This window comes from Plodia interpunctella, chromosome 1, assembly GCF_027563975.2.
Source record: "Plodia interpunctella isolate USDA-ARS_2022_Savannah chromosome 1, ilPloInte3.2, whole genome shotgun sequence".
NCBI classification, from domain to species: domain Eukaryota; kingdom Metazoa; phylum Arthropoda; class Insecta; order Lepidoptera; family Pyralidae; genus Plodia; species Plodia interpunctella.
In genome coordinates, this window is record NC_071294.1 from 7,442,167 (window position 1) to 7,457,642 (window position 15,476).

Sequence of the window (15,476 nt, forward strand, 5' to 3'; positions counted from 1 at the left end):
AAAAGTTTGACAAGATTTAAGTGCTGGGCATTAATAGTCACTGGGAATCTGGCATTTAATTCTGTACCTATCTAGACCGATCAGTCAGGCAGAAACATCAAGATTGACTGAACGGTTTTATTCGTCTAATCCTATTTCAATATCGTTTTTTATACGTCTGGGATTTTATTTGCCTTCCATTTGACAACCTAAATTATTACAGACAAATACTTTCACCAATTTAATTGTCTATAATGCAACTAAGTCTAGTTTGATAGGGTAATGTCAACGTGTTTCTGTCCGTGAACATTTAAGGCTACATTGCATTAAATTAGATAATTGTTATTAAAAAATATAATATAAATAAATAAAGCTCTGATTTTATTAAAGTCGCAAAGTAAACAGTTCGATTCCTCTTCTAAGTGTAGGCACCCTTACTGTTAAGAACCAAATATTTATAAATCGATAATACATTTGTATACCTATAATTCATTTGTATTTATATTTGTGTACCTATAATTCATTTGTATTATAGATTTATAAATATTTCACAAATCCATCCTATGTTTCTTAAAAATATAACTACCTTCATGATAATATTTCAAAGAGTAATCTTCCTGTCTAACCATCAATGTGATGAGAAAAATATAGTAGCCCCTTAGCACTTTCTATAGCCCCTTAAGTAGTTAGTGGATGCCGGCACCGATAATAGTGCTTTATAAAACCTGACCACAGTCACTCTAAAAGTAAATCGGGTGTCAGAAAATGCACATTATTCATGAGGTAATAGAAGCAGGCAAACAACTTCACATATCTCTGATGCAAAATAGTCTAGTTTTAGATCTTAGTATTTAGTTTTTACGACGACTAAACATCGTCTGAGATACAGGCTTGTATCTATATATACCAAGTTAGAATAATTGATGTAGTTATAAGCGATTTAGTATTGTTGACTAGTTAATAAAATTAGGGGTGAATTACACCAATCAACTTTGACGTTGACTTAAACCTGCGCGTCGCTGACGTTTAGACAAAATGGCGTAATTTAAGTTTATCTGAACAGGTTAAAGTTAACATCAAAGTTGACTGGTGCAACCCATGTGTAGAATGAAGGACTTTGTAGACTTTGTAGAGTTGGACTCGCGCGCCGAGGAGTTGTGTATGAACCTTTTGAAGTAGGTATAGAGCCATAAAAATATATTTTTCTGAACATTGCGTTTTTTCGTAAAATACTAACTAACTACTTTAGTAATTTAAAGTGTAATGTATATGTACATAATATTCTCAAATCTCATATAGGTATGGAAGAAATATAAATTTGAAAATTGTTGTTTTACTACGATCGCAGTACAGAGGTTCCTTATGTCCTTAAGTCCAAGCCTGGAGTGGACACAGCCGCTTCGCATCTGACCATAACTAACCAGTGCAGCGCTCCGCAAGTGAAGGGCACGCTTACAATTCTCGGATTATTTTAACTTGTCTTTTTCAATGTCAACGTTTAAAATAATTGCATCACGATTTAAAATGCGATGCTTTTGCTTTCAAGACGGTTAAACCGACATTTTATGATACTATTTCCTGTAAATCATGAGACACCTTTTTGTCGGCTGACATGACTTTATACGTTGACACATATGATAGTTTAGAGTGCACATACACTTCAAACCCCTTCCACACGACCCAATTTTACGCCCAATTTGATTAGATTGACAATCAAATTGGGTCGTGCGGACGAAAAATATGAAATTCAAGGTCATTGGGTGGTCGGTATCGCCCGATTTGGGATTGCTCAGTCAAATACTGAAATTGGCGATATAGTTGTGTACGTATGGAGGGATGATCAGATTGTACCCAATTCAATCGGCAATCAAATTAGGCAATCAGATTGTGTTACTTCTACGGGTGTTACTTCTAAGGGTGAGTCAACTCAGAATCAACACAATCACTCAAACACAACGATCATTCAAAATCAATGTCAAATGTGACGGTGCACTGTCACATTTGACGTTGATTTTAACCGGTGTGCCGCCGCTGACGTTTAGACAAAATGGCATATCTTGCGTTTTTCTGCGCACATTAAAGTTAACGTCAAACATGACTGTGCAACCTAGAACCCACCCTGAGTAGTTAAAGTTGCAAATGTTTCAATATTTGCTAAATAAGCACGTCTCGACGTTTCCTTTTACATGTTTAAATACCAGGGAATGTTTTCAAGAATTTTCTAAACTATACATAAGACGCATCAAAAATAAATAGAAACAGATACTTGGCGGAGAAGCTTGAACTCCCATAAATGTTCAATGTAGAAAATACCGCAATTAGAAATTCAGTTTTAATTAATAAAACACAGGAGTACCTAATTATTATGAGTCAGGTAATTGTTTAAAATTCTTTAATAATATTTCTTCCTTAATTATTTTAATAACTGCTCAAAATATTTACAATATAGTACAATAAACCAGTACACCTGACTCTTGAATAGCTTAATACATTTTTTACATAAATTCATATTAGGTAGGTACTATTAATTTGAGTTAGACACATTTCTCTCCGAAATAAGCAGGTTGTGACCAACAGGATACAACTTTAAGACTCAATCAGCTTAAGCTGTCCCTTAACGGCAATGAACAGCAATTTTGATTACATCAAATATCATCTCGATTAAGTAAGAAATAATAATAATAAGACCAATTAAGTTAAACATAAATCTCTGCTATCATTCTCGATGATTGTGAAGCAAGGTGAGGGCACTCCCTTTATTCGAAAAATCACTAATGACAATGTATAATTTTTACTTGTCATGGTAATTATGTTAAATATTAATTCAACATCATGTAAGAATAAATTGAAAATCGAATGGCGCCCTTGTTTTTAAATTGAGTTTATTCATCCGGGAAAAACGGCTTTATAATCGTTTTACGTAGTAGTGATTTGTAACTGACTATTTATTTATTTCAGTGGTTCATAATACACATTTATTACCGTTTAAATTAGTTATTTATTGGTTTAATTTTTTTAAATTACTTATAGATTTTCATCCTAAGTTAAATAAATAAATATCGATTTAAATTTTTTTTAAATTAAAAATACTATTTAAGTTTATTAAGTTGTGTAAACACAGTGCTTGTTATATTGTTATGTCTCAAGTGCTTATGTTTTATAAATGAATTTAGTGCGACAACAATTACATTTGGTTATGTCACTCACTAATATTTTGTACTTACTATTGTGTCAGTGTACCTATTTATAATTCACATGGTTTTATAATAAAGTCACATTAAATATTTTTGTGAACTTGATTCCTTTCGAATGATTGCGGATGTTTGTATACAATCGGTACACCTACTGAATTCGCCGATATTGGCCATGATCAATACATGATCATTGCATGTTATAAACATTACCTACGCAATTATATCTGGGCAACTCGTAAACACAACAATAACATTGTTGAGTTTATATAAATGGATGCGAAATTGCAATTTTCGGTTGCAACATTCGACTGTGTCATTATATTTTGTACGAAGATAACTAAAGTAACAACGCGGCAACGGAAAGATACAAATTATAAAGAATACAGAAATATGTAACAAAACTCAGAACTGACAATTACTATTCGATGCCGGGTAAGAGTTTACTTATTACTCAAGCCATATTGTCCGCTAGTTTATTATGATTTTACCCAAGCAAAGATGAGACGAAATAGTTAGAAATAAATCGAGTTACAGTATTGATAAGATGTATATATTTGTATATATATATTTTTTAATATTTCCTTTTTACTATACCATGATATTTTCAACTTTGACGTTGGCAAAATCATTATTTTGGCGCACCCATACAACTTTTTTATAAATACCGCGGCCCATGGACACCAACAATACGATAATAATCACTTTGCGTTGCTGACCCTGTGGCCTAGGGTCTTAACCATAGTACTTTTATATATCAAGAAAAGCAGATTTTTTACTGAAACAGCGATCTCTTGCAGCGATAAGACATATCAGCGCAAAATGGCATAATATTTCTCTACTACTAAGATACAGACTCTGCCTTATAAAATTGCCGAAGTAACTAGATCGACACCATATACAACATGACCTATATTCAGGCATCTTTGACGTTAGGTTTAACTTGCGTACAACAACGCAAAGTTCATCATTTTATCGAAAAGGCGGCGCGTAGGGTGATTAAAGTTAACGTCAATGTTTACCGGTACAACTGAGGCTTAAAGTATTTTCAATAAGTTTCATCTGCATCCTCGCTGTTTTGCGGTGACGAAGACAAAGTTAATTTAAGCCGTCAGATTGCGGCCAGCGGCACCCGAATGTGGATTTCGGCTGGGAACCGCCCGCAGGCTCGCATGCCGCTCATATGCGGTTTGAGAGCATAGATTACACTACTAACTTCTTCTACACTGTGACCGGCAATGTGGGTCTTACAAATCTTGAGAAAAAGATGATTAGCCTTTCATTTATTCTACTACTAGCGGCCTGTCCCGGTTTCCCTCTGGTTAAACCTTATAAATTATGCACCTAAAGCTTCCTCAAGAATCACACTATCTATTGGTGAAAACCGCAAGAAAATCTGTGCTGTAATTTTGAGTTTATCGCGAACTGACAGGCGCGACAGAGGACTTTGTTTTATAATATGTAAGGATAAGTAAGTAAGCTAGTGATGGGATATATTAGCTTTTAAAATTATATTTTTTGTACAATCCATACGAATATTATAAATGCGAAAGTCTGTCTGTTACGATACGATCATATATATAAATATAGTTAAAGACTATATAAATATAGTTCAAACATAGGCTACTCTTTCTTCACACTTCTAGCCCAAAAATCAAAAATGGGGTCCAAAAGTTTTTATGACAAATATATTTTACTTCAAGTGTATCTGCGGGCAACAGCTTGTTAAAAATAAAATGGAGGTGTTTATTTAAAAAAATAATTGTATTTTAACTAAATCTAATCCAATAAAAGTAATGTAATTATTACGTACATAAATAAAGTATAAAACTACATAGAGTTAGTTCAAATCCGCTCCTCTCATTACTACAGCCGACGAAAAAAGGTAAGCATTGGAATTATAACGAATATAAAAGCCATAAAAATAAGTATTTTAAAGTTGAATAAATTACCGCATTGGTGTTACGAGATGGTGTAAAACAAAACCGCTTCTGTCGTAATGAGATCGAGAGAAATTCCAAGGAGATTGCAGGTGACGACAGCTGGCCGTACCAGAGGTAACATGACATGACACAAAGTATAGGATACGGCCTGAAATCTGCCCGTAACGTATACTTACAAGTCCTACGTGTTATGGATCAAGTGGTAAATGAAATACCGCGGTTATGCCTTTATAGAGACAGATTTTGTTAAAAAGGTATATTGTAGAGGGTACCAGCGTACTTGTAGCATGCATGAAGCTTGACTCTACGTTAAGATCTGACAAATTATCTGAAAATTAACTATGTATATCTCCTTGTAACTATGTAAATCTAAAAAAAGGCATCCACGCCCTCTCAGCCTCCGCTGAAAAAAAAGAGTTAATTTCATTATAAGTAAATCTCCTACACAGATGTATAAAACTTAATTTTGTGTGACGAAAATATTATACCTCAGTAGGAAATATACAGGAATGACGAGCAATATGCAATATATTGTAGTACATACTTAGATAAAGTCTTTCCGCAGAATGTCCAAAGAGATAAAATAATCTTTCGAAATAATGAGCTATATTTGTTTGAAAGGAGCGCATTTAGACGCGTAGCTTGAAAGTAACTACGACCTTATTAATTTATTCGGGTTCAATGGCTAGAGACCAACACATCAGAACCCTTCACAAAGTGTGTGTTTTAAGAAAAACTTGTGTGAAACATGTAAAATTCCAAGTATAGACGATTTCAATATTTACAAATGAAGTCGTCTACAATTTTAACAAATACCTAGTTAAGTTTGTCGAAAAAAAGAATAAAAGTCATACATTGAAATGAGATTTCATTTTTCATTATTTCGTAGATAACAGAGGTTGGATGTGATAACTTCATACCAAATCAGATGGACGTCTTTGTTTCTATTGTAAAAAGTATTTCTACTGCTTCATTCGCTCCCATAAAATTTTGATATAGGTTAAATAATCCCCTCTAAATTTTGGTACCGTCAAGATACGCTATGAGCGCTTCTAATACTCCCCGGGAAATGTGGGTCACAGGTCGAGCAGTTAGTTACACGCGAGATTCGTAATCGGGTCTGCACGGGTACAAGATAATTAATTCACATTTAAGGATACGCCTATTATAGCTTTTTATTAATTAACGGCGATTAACAATGTTGATTAACCATTTCACCAACTATTCACTATTTCACCAGGTAAAAGTCTACATTGAAACTCAACTACATAATAAATACGATAATCTTGTAAAGTACACAACACAAATAGTGTAAGTAAAAAGTGAGTGTTGAGTAAAATATTATATCATATATCTTTATATTATTATTTCTCTAACTAACTTAACTTATTAATAGGAAAATGAAAAGACGATCTGATTCTAGTATTCAGGAATGAGGAGCGCAGTCAGTTGCTGGATTGGCAGTAGATGAAAAAAGAAAGAGAAGACCTGGCGGCGAAAATCAAAGTTATTCGACAGCATAAGTATCTAAACTAGTCAGTAGGTAAGCAAGACCCTTTTAACCTTGTTAAAATAATAATTCAAGTCTGATTCTTAATATACTTTCTTTGTGACAGATATTACTTTTGTTAGAGAATATAGAATAATTACGTAAATTACTAATTTTGTATTTCGACAAACACAAATGATAGGTTCTATCGCCACAAGCACCTCCAGTGGATAGATGCGCGTTTCGAGATATCGCTATACATTGTGATACGATAGGAGTAATAAATGATGTGACCTGTGTACTAATCGTCGTGCACTCGAAGTAGCGATCAATCTTCATTACGGCGTGTAACCGGCGCCTTGCGATTAATTCACATGTGGCTCGAGAAAGATGCATCATTACCTCAAAACCGACCAACACTGTGACTTATTGAATCGGCAGCTGACCGCCTTATAACATCTAATTTCGAGATTCATTTTGTGAAATCCATTTATTCCTTCATCTTCATTTTCTAGTCTCAAGTGGAAAGTTCCTTCATTTCTTCATGTACGTTTTCTAACTTCAACTTAGGTTCAAGAAAAATTTTAGATTACCATAGTCTAGATTCTTACTATGTAGAACTAATCAATTAGGTACATATCTAATATCAACAGATCGATCAAACTTCGATCGAACGAATCAAGAGTTATAAAGAAATAATCCGTTACAAATATTGCACAGCGATCATCATCATTTCGGATTATTGTTTTGTATATGTATAATACGGTTAGTTTAGTACTTTGTACGATGTTATGTCTATGGAGCGGCGGCGGCGCGGGCTGTGCGCGGACGCCTTTCACCGCGGGTCGTAGGTCAGGGCGCGCTCAGGTGCTCCGCCCTAGCTGCCCCGCACACCGCACCGCCTCACCCCCGCGCCCTGTGCTCAGCGCTAACGGCCCGCCAGCCCGCCACCATTGCCCTATTCAGCTGTCGCCACGCGAACACCGCCGCCGCTGGGAACGACAACACTTATGAATTATTCCAATGTACTGAATTGTTTGGAAACAATTACTAAACAATACGAATTCGTATCATAAATTTCAAAACGCTCTTTGTTTCAGCATTTAGTCTCTAGAGCTGCCGATATTGACCTATGCACATTTACATTGTTTACGAGTAGAGTTTATGTTCAATAGGTACACCTGCTTTATATTATTCACAATAAATATTGTTCCTAGAACTTTCTCAAACAGTTGATTAATTTATTCAATAACTATGATGACATCAAACCGGCCGCAAGCATCATAAATCAATTTGCGATGTGTATTGAGCGAATTGAGCATGTTGCGGTGGCGTGCTATGCTAGGTGCTGGTGCATCGTTAAGGTAATGCGGCCGTAGCGGCGGAAGCTGCGCATTGCGAGCTTTCGGCGGTTCCCACGGCGCCCCTCCCGCGCCCCTGCGGTTACACAATGAGAGGTGAACGCGGATCTAAGCAATCGCTTAACCTCGCCCACTGCGCCGGCGCCCGCGCCCCGCGCTAGCCACCGATGAGCCACAAACAGCGAAAGCATTTAATTTTATATCAAGGAAAACTAGCTGCAGATCACTTTCCATTTTTATTGTTTACAGTTGTCCGAAATAATTATATTTCTCTTCAATGTATATAACTTTGTAAACTTTGACAGGTTATTGATGAAGTTGTAGAAAGGTGAATCTCACTGAATTAATTAGTGTTTTAAATTCCAGCACAAACTAAGTAAACATAAGTACGTTTTAGATTCTGTTACAAACCTCACCGAATGTTTTAACACCTTGTTTGCAAGAGAGTACAAATCTCTGCCCAGTTATCTTCAGTCCATTGAGCCAGCGACACCGTCCACGTCTGATTTTGAGGCTGACAGTGATGGCCACTTTCGATACATCCGGCAGTTCGAAGGGGTCATGTCTTTTTGTCCGGCGCGGCGTGCACATGACCCATGCGTGATTATGTTCGACGCGCTTAATTATGCTGTCACATCGTCACTTGATAATAGTGAAAGCGAACTATACTCACCATAATAATAGGGAAATATTATTCGTAGATACTCACGCTAGTTATTCACGCTTTGTTCTTTATGATTAACTCATAAACGAACCTCGTAACCTGTTCCTCGTGTCACCTTACGATTTATGCTCACACAAAATTAGCATCGCCCGGAGTTAATTATTCGTCATTATGAATAATTTTGAAGCAGCATTTAGTTGCTTAATGCAAATTTCCAACTTGATTAATCATCTTATTATAGAGATAGGCAAATCCAGTTGGACCAGTTTGCAAAATCAATTTAAAATCAAGTGACGGAAATCACAACGATAGCTATACAGATTCTACCCTATCGTATAAGTAATTTATTATATCAACGAATAGATCTACCGGAGGAAAGCATGCATGGAAAATTATTATATAAATGCGTATGAATTCTTCTCTAGAATATAACTACTCCATATATTCCCGTAATGTCGTACGATGTGACGAAAACAGAAAAGCTTGAAAACTATTAGGCAACAACAGAATCCCCAAATAAGGTTGACGTCACACGTAAAATCACAGCGAAGTTCTACCTACTTATTGTAACAATATTCTGAAAGTACAATAAACCATGTAGGTAGAAGAGGCACTGAAAGTGTTTCAATCAGATTCAGTTATCTTGGATCCATATTGGGCACTTTTTCTGTCGAGATCGCCATAAGATATGAACTAATGCCGCAAGCCAGCAAGGAATGAAATAATTTCATATTGTAGTGAATATGGTACTGATCCAGCCCACAGCTATCTTAAATGTAATTTATAGAGTTTTGTCTGTAGCGAGCACATTTTCGCGCGTTGTGTTCCGGCTGCGGAATGGCCCGGTCCTCCTTGAGCAGCTGGATCCAGCCGATCGCAATCTTTTGATCATCGGGCCGTACGAGTTACAAATTTATTTATAAATCGAACGACTATTCATGTAGCACATGATGGAACTATGGGATTAATTCTTAAAGCAAACCGTCAATGAACCTTGACGTAATTTTCTTACTTCCATGCTTTTTACAAAAAGTTTTCAATAATAAATTCGATCATGATAATACCTTATAATGTTTCATAAAACTATATATAACTATAACAATAGATTATGTGTTGAAGATTCACAAAAGAATTGATACTTTGAAATTGGGTGCCCTTTGATTCTTTTAAAATTATTGTTTCTAATTTCACTTCGTGAAACCTTATTGGCCTAAACTTACAACGCACAATTACTATCTTATTAATTATTTTTCTGCACTTTTATAATTTAGCCTTATAATTGTTAGTGGTTCGAAACTCTATTGTAAGACATCCTAAAATCGTTTGAAATTTATTTCTTTAGACTTAACAGTAACCTAGTTTAATAATATTTGAGACAATATTATCATGTCAAATGTATGTATGTAATAATAATTTCAAAATGTACTACAACAGGTTAAAAACTCAAGTCGGACAGCGGACAGCAGGAGGTGCAGGGGGGCGCAGCCCCCCACAATAAAAAAAACCTAGCTGTGTCGGTTAGGTTAGGTTAGTATTGTGAACATACCAAGCGGAGCGAGCGGAGCTTAAAACTATTTTTTGAGACAGAGGTTTGGATATGTGTCCAAAACGTAAGGTTAGGTTAGGAAAAGCCTACACTTACTGCATGATGGTAAATAAAGATTATTATTGCACAATAAAGATTAGGCGTTATTCTTTTGTATTAACTTGTTTAGTGAGAAACATAATTAAACCATTATGAATATTAGAAGTAACAAATGATTTGGACTACTAACTAATTTGGGAAGTAAATCAACGGCGGTAAAATGCTAGGGTAATGCAAAGGCAAAAATAGACTATACAAAATTAAGAATAATAAAAATGTACTAAAAATTTTAAGCAAAAAGTTTGTGTACCAACCTAAATTAGTAATACAAAAAATTAGGGGAATCAATAGAGACCCTTTAAAATTATTTCCAGAAATAAAAATCAACCTATAACATTTTTGGTCTGTAATTGTTTCATTAAAATCAAACCTGTCCTTCCGTAGCGATTTTGAAATGTCCCCTGAATAATATTTCAAACTAATCACATCGATATGCTATCTCGTCTATGCTGCCTACCTGCTAAAGCCAGAAAAAAGCTTATATTGAGATACGAATGTGATTTATGGTACTTTAGTTGCGAACAATAGCGTATAGATATTTAATTTATTTCATTGTGCAATGTGTTTGTTTCGATAAAATATCGCATAACAGCCTCTGGTTTCCGAGATATATTGCACGTCAAATAACTATATAATATGGGACGAGTGCGACCGTTGCATATGAGCAATCCATTATGTAAAAATGGCGCTCATAAATCAAGCTATCTACTTACACTGCAAGCTCGCGTCACAGTGTGGGCAGAAAATACTGCTCGTCTAATTTGAAAATTATGCAAATTAAAACAAGATAAACCTAGTTTCTTTAAAAATAAAATATTTACATAATATTATATTAAAATAACTTACAAATGACAATGCTTAAGATTAAAGATAAAAATTAAAGGTTATGAATTGAAAATGTAATGTTCTTTATTTTCTCATTTTTATGTAATTACTATATTAGAGCCAATGTATTTTAAGCTTTATTAAAATATAAAAAGACTTTTAATTTAATTTAATTCTAATTCTAATTCTACTATTTTTAATTAATCTATTTCTAAACTGTCTTAACAATAAGAAAACAATATTTGAATTAATAGGAAACAGTCCTTTTCCCTTGAAACATTTTTATCTAAAATAAAATCATTATACGTAGGATTACAGACAGACTAAAGATATTTATAATTTATATAAAGTGATGCAGGTGGCTATATTTTAGATATTATCAAACTGCCAGGTTAACATATAGGAAACTGACCACCGACGAGCAAGATGCTACTGCTACTACTTATTTATATTTCTTTTAGCAGGATCGACGTAATAACAAATTTAATTAAAAGTAAATTAATTCAACTTGTACAAGTAACTTATCTGTTGTCTGGGGCAGATCCTGTAGGAATTAATGTAATATATTATATTATAATTAATATAGACACTTAATTTTAAAAAATTAAGTGTCTAAATTGTTATTTTTTTTATTTGGGACGAAGGATAAAATTCTATAAGATAAGATAAAGTTCTAGAATTATCAAAAAAGAATAATAAATACAATACAATATTATATAATAAAAGTGGTTCGGAATGTAAAGTGAGATTTCACTTTTAGCATCACCGAGAAAAAAATATACATAGGCGAAACATTTTTGTTTACATGAGTGTTTCACTTTGAAGCTACTATACACTCTGGTAAGTCTACGTTAGAAGGTTTTATTATTTAGTTGATTACATATAAACATAAAACGTATCCCAAGTTGACATTGCATTGGAAATTTTACTCTATGAATATGTTATTAAGACACATAGTTTGTACTTTCAGGATGATTATAAAATGCCGAAGGCCAGATAGAACATCAAATCAATCCATCATTAATTAAATATTGGACTGTCATCATCGGCGTTACACAAGTCACTTTGTTGCCTCTAATAGGATACGATAGCATCAGTAAGTTTCTTACATTACAATTCACATTCTTATTTATGTACCTTTGTGGGCTTTAGCGGTTAATGCAATAAAATACCTTCTATAGTTTCTGCATCATTCTAAATCAGCTCTCGCAAGTTCTGACTGAAAAAAATGTTCATTTTTAGGGTTCCATGCAAAAAATAAATAAAACGGAACCCTTATAGGATTGCTCGACATCTGTTCTGCTTCGAATCTACTGGACCAAATCAGGTAAAATTTGGTAAGATAGTGTAATAATATCTATGATCAAACACAGACGTGCAGAATAATTAAATATTATTTCAAATAATGTTATTAGAAAATTAAACAAAAAGTTTTGCAAACCTTTTTGTGTTATGTATCAAATAAAAGTATTTTACTGAGGTACTCTAACTCGTAATGTACACGTATACTATTGTAAAATAAACAGTTTCGATGTTGTTCACGAAAATTGACCATTAATTTTACTCATTAATTATTTAGAATGAATAATTAATAATTAATTAGTGGTTTTGGATTGGATAGATGGCACTAGTGGTTTTAAATAGTCACGCTGTTGTTTACCTATATTTAAAAAGATGTTGTTTAAATATAAATAATACTGTCATGCAAAAACTCATACCTATGGATACTCCATAGGTATGAGTTTTTAGAACCTACACACGCACGACGCACCCCTGGCGTAGCTAGCGACGCACCCTGATCTCTGAAACTACTGAGCCAAAATTTTGAAATAATACGAAATATAGTGTATTGCTTATATTACACAAAAACCTACAATCCTCATCACGTGAGTTCAACTCGCACTTGACCAGTTTTATTTCATTAAACACAAAATCAAGCAAGACCTCTTTTCTTCTTCTCAAGTCTGCTCTCTCTCTCTCTAACCAGAATTTTCGCGGATTTTAGTAATTTGGATTACTTGTATAAACAATATTTTATGCTAAATGTAAAAATGTTAAATGTAATTGTAATTTTGTTGCTCCAGAGTAAAAAAACTATCTCCAATCTCCAAATATTAATAAGTTAGAGTGGGTACTTTCCCACAAGATGAGGCAAAATAATTCCAATTAAGAGCAATTAACATAACTAGTTGTTCGCCGCGAACTTAGACCTCGCAAACACAATTTACAAAATTGTGACTATTTCAAAAACGGCTGAACCAATTTTGAGGCCCCACGAACTTTATCATCAAAATCATCAAATCACACACACATTTATCTGTTATTATGACCACAAAAAAGTATCTGCTCGAACGTCCTTACTTGCGACTTGTAAAGCAGTAGTCATTCAATTCCAATCTCGTGAGACTACAGCTTAATTAGGCGGAACCATTTCATAACAACTTCATAATTGTGATAACCGACAAAGAACGTCACGTCACGCATCATGTGAGAAATATGTTAGTCTAGGACCGGAAACCGGAATGCTAGTTAATATGTATAATGCATTAGTTACCGTATATGCGTTAGTACAAATGAGTCTTGACTCAACATCCCAACTTTGTATTTTATAATTTTTGTACATGTATTAAAATCTGTTTTGTTGCTGATGTGCGCTAAACACTTTAAATACATCTAAAGTGTTTAGCGCAAGTAAATATAGGCGAATGTATACTGAAAAGTGTACTTATATTTACGTAAATTTTACAAACACCTTTCCTCTTCTTTCCAAAGCATGTTACTCGTACATTCAAATTAAGAATGCAACCTCTTTTTGTTTCTTAATTACATTTCAAATAAAGTAATAATAAGGTTTTTGAAATGTTTTCAAAAACCTCACGTCGAAAATATAATATCGACTGATAGGGCTGAACCAATTTTCAAAAATCATTCTATCGTCAACGTGTACCAGATCGTATTAACTACTTGTCTACTACCTACAAACTGACTTTGACCATTGTTCCGTTCTTAGAAATGATACCTATTAAATAAACATTTTATTTTATAGTTTTTTATCTACTTACACATTCAGGCTCAGGAGACACCGGGCAATGTAAAGTACGTTGCACTGACACCTGCATCTGTCATGCCATGCACGATACTACTGCATGCATTCTCCGGGGGGAATAACCGCGATTAAATACTATTAAATACATTTTGGTTAAATACTATTTTATTTTATGACAAATGATTATTAATTATTAAATATGAACATGGATGGGCTTTACCAAAGGTCTAGTTAGTTCCACGACCATCAACTGCTTTTTTCAAAATTTTTAGATCAACGGGAAATTACTATACTCTATTCTCTACTCGATTCCCTTGTGATATCGAAAATTATGTGACATAAATTGTCATGTCTTTTAATGCAGATTTTTTATGCATTTGCTATTTTTTTCAAGCCGTAAGAGACCATAGAACTGGGTAGGTATTTGATATAAATACATAATTCCAACTTGATACCTCCAAGCATTCCTGATCGACGGACGAACAGATCGGATCGATCCTACCTATTTAGAGTTCTGATTTTAACTTTTGAGGTACGTACCTACCGTACCCTAAAAGTAAGTAACTATCTAAAAAAATAAACAGATACACTACTTAAATCACATAAGGAAAATCATGCATTTTTTCTAAGACCTACCTATCGGTTTGTTTAGCCATTATATCATCACTTGAGAAATTTCACTTTGTTGTTAAACAAAATTACATTATGCAATTGGACATCATCACATATAGTCTTAACTTCCTTATGTATAAAACTCCTATTTTATTACTGGTAAGTACGCGATTTATCTTTCTGAAATCTCAGTACATCACTATCCATATAAATATAGAACTTATATCTCTAGCACTAGTGTGCCCTAGGTACGAGTAGAACAGTAGAAATACAGTAGTCCGTATATAATATGCAACCTTTTTTAAAATTTAACAAAACAACAGCTTTTTTGTGTTATTACTTAATTAATATTATACTAGGAATTAAATAAATCTCGACATTGTAAACACCTATGAAATTTCACATAGCAAAAGTGCATTGGTAAACATAATAAAATATATTTTTGGATATCCGCCTTATTCATGTTTAAAATAGAGAGTAAGAGAGTTAAAATGATCGCTCATAATTTAATTTAACGTCACTTATGCTGGACCGCGCTGAGTTGTTTGTTCTTTGATTTATCGACTGAGTGTGACTGAGGTGTGACTGCTCCGTGGTCAGTAAAACATCGGTTTTGTCTTAGATATATAGGTACTTACGATGCTAGTCAGTGTATCTTTTGTATATATCGCCGCGTAAAAGACTAAATTATATTTTTTCTAGGAAACGGTAATTGTGCTAT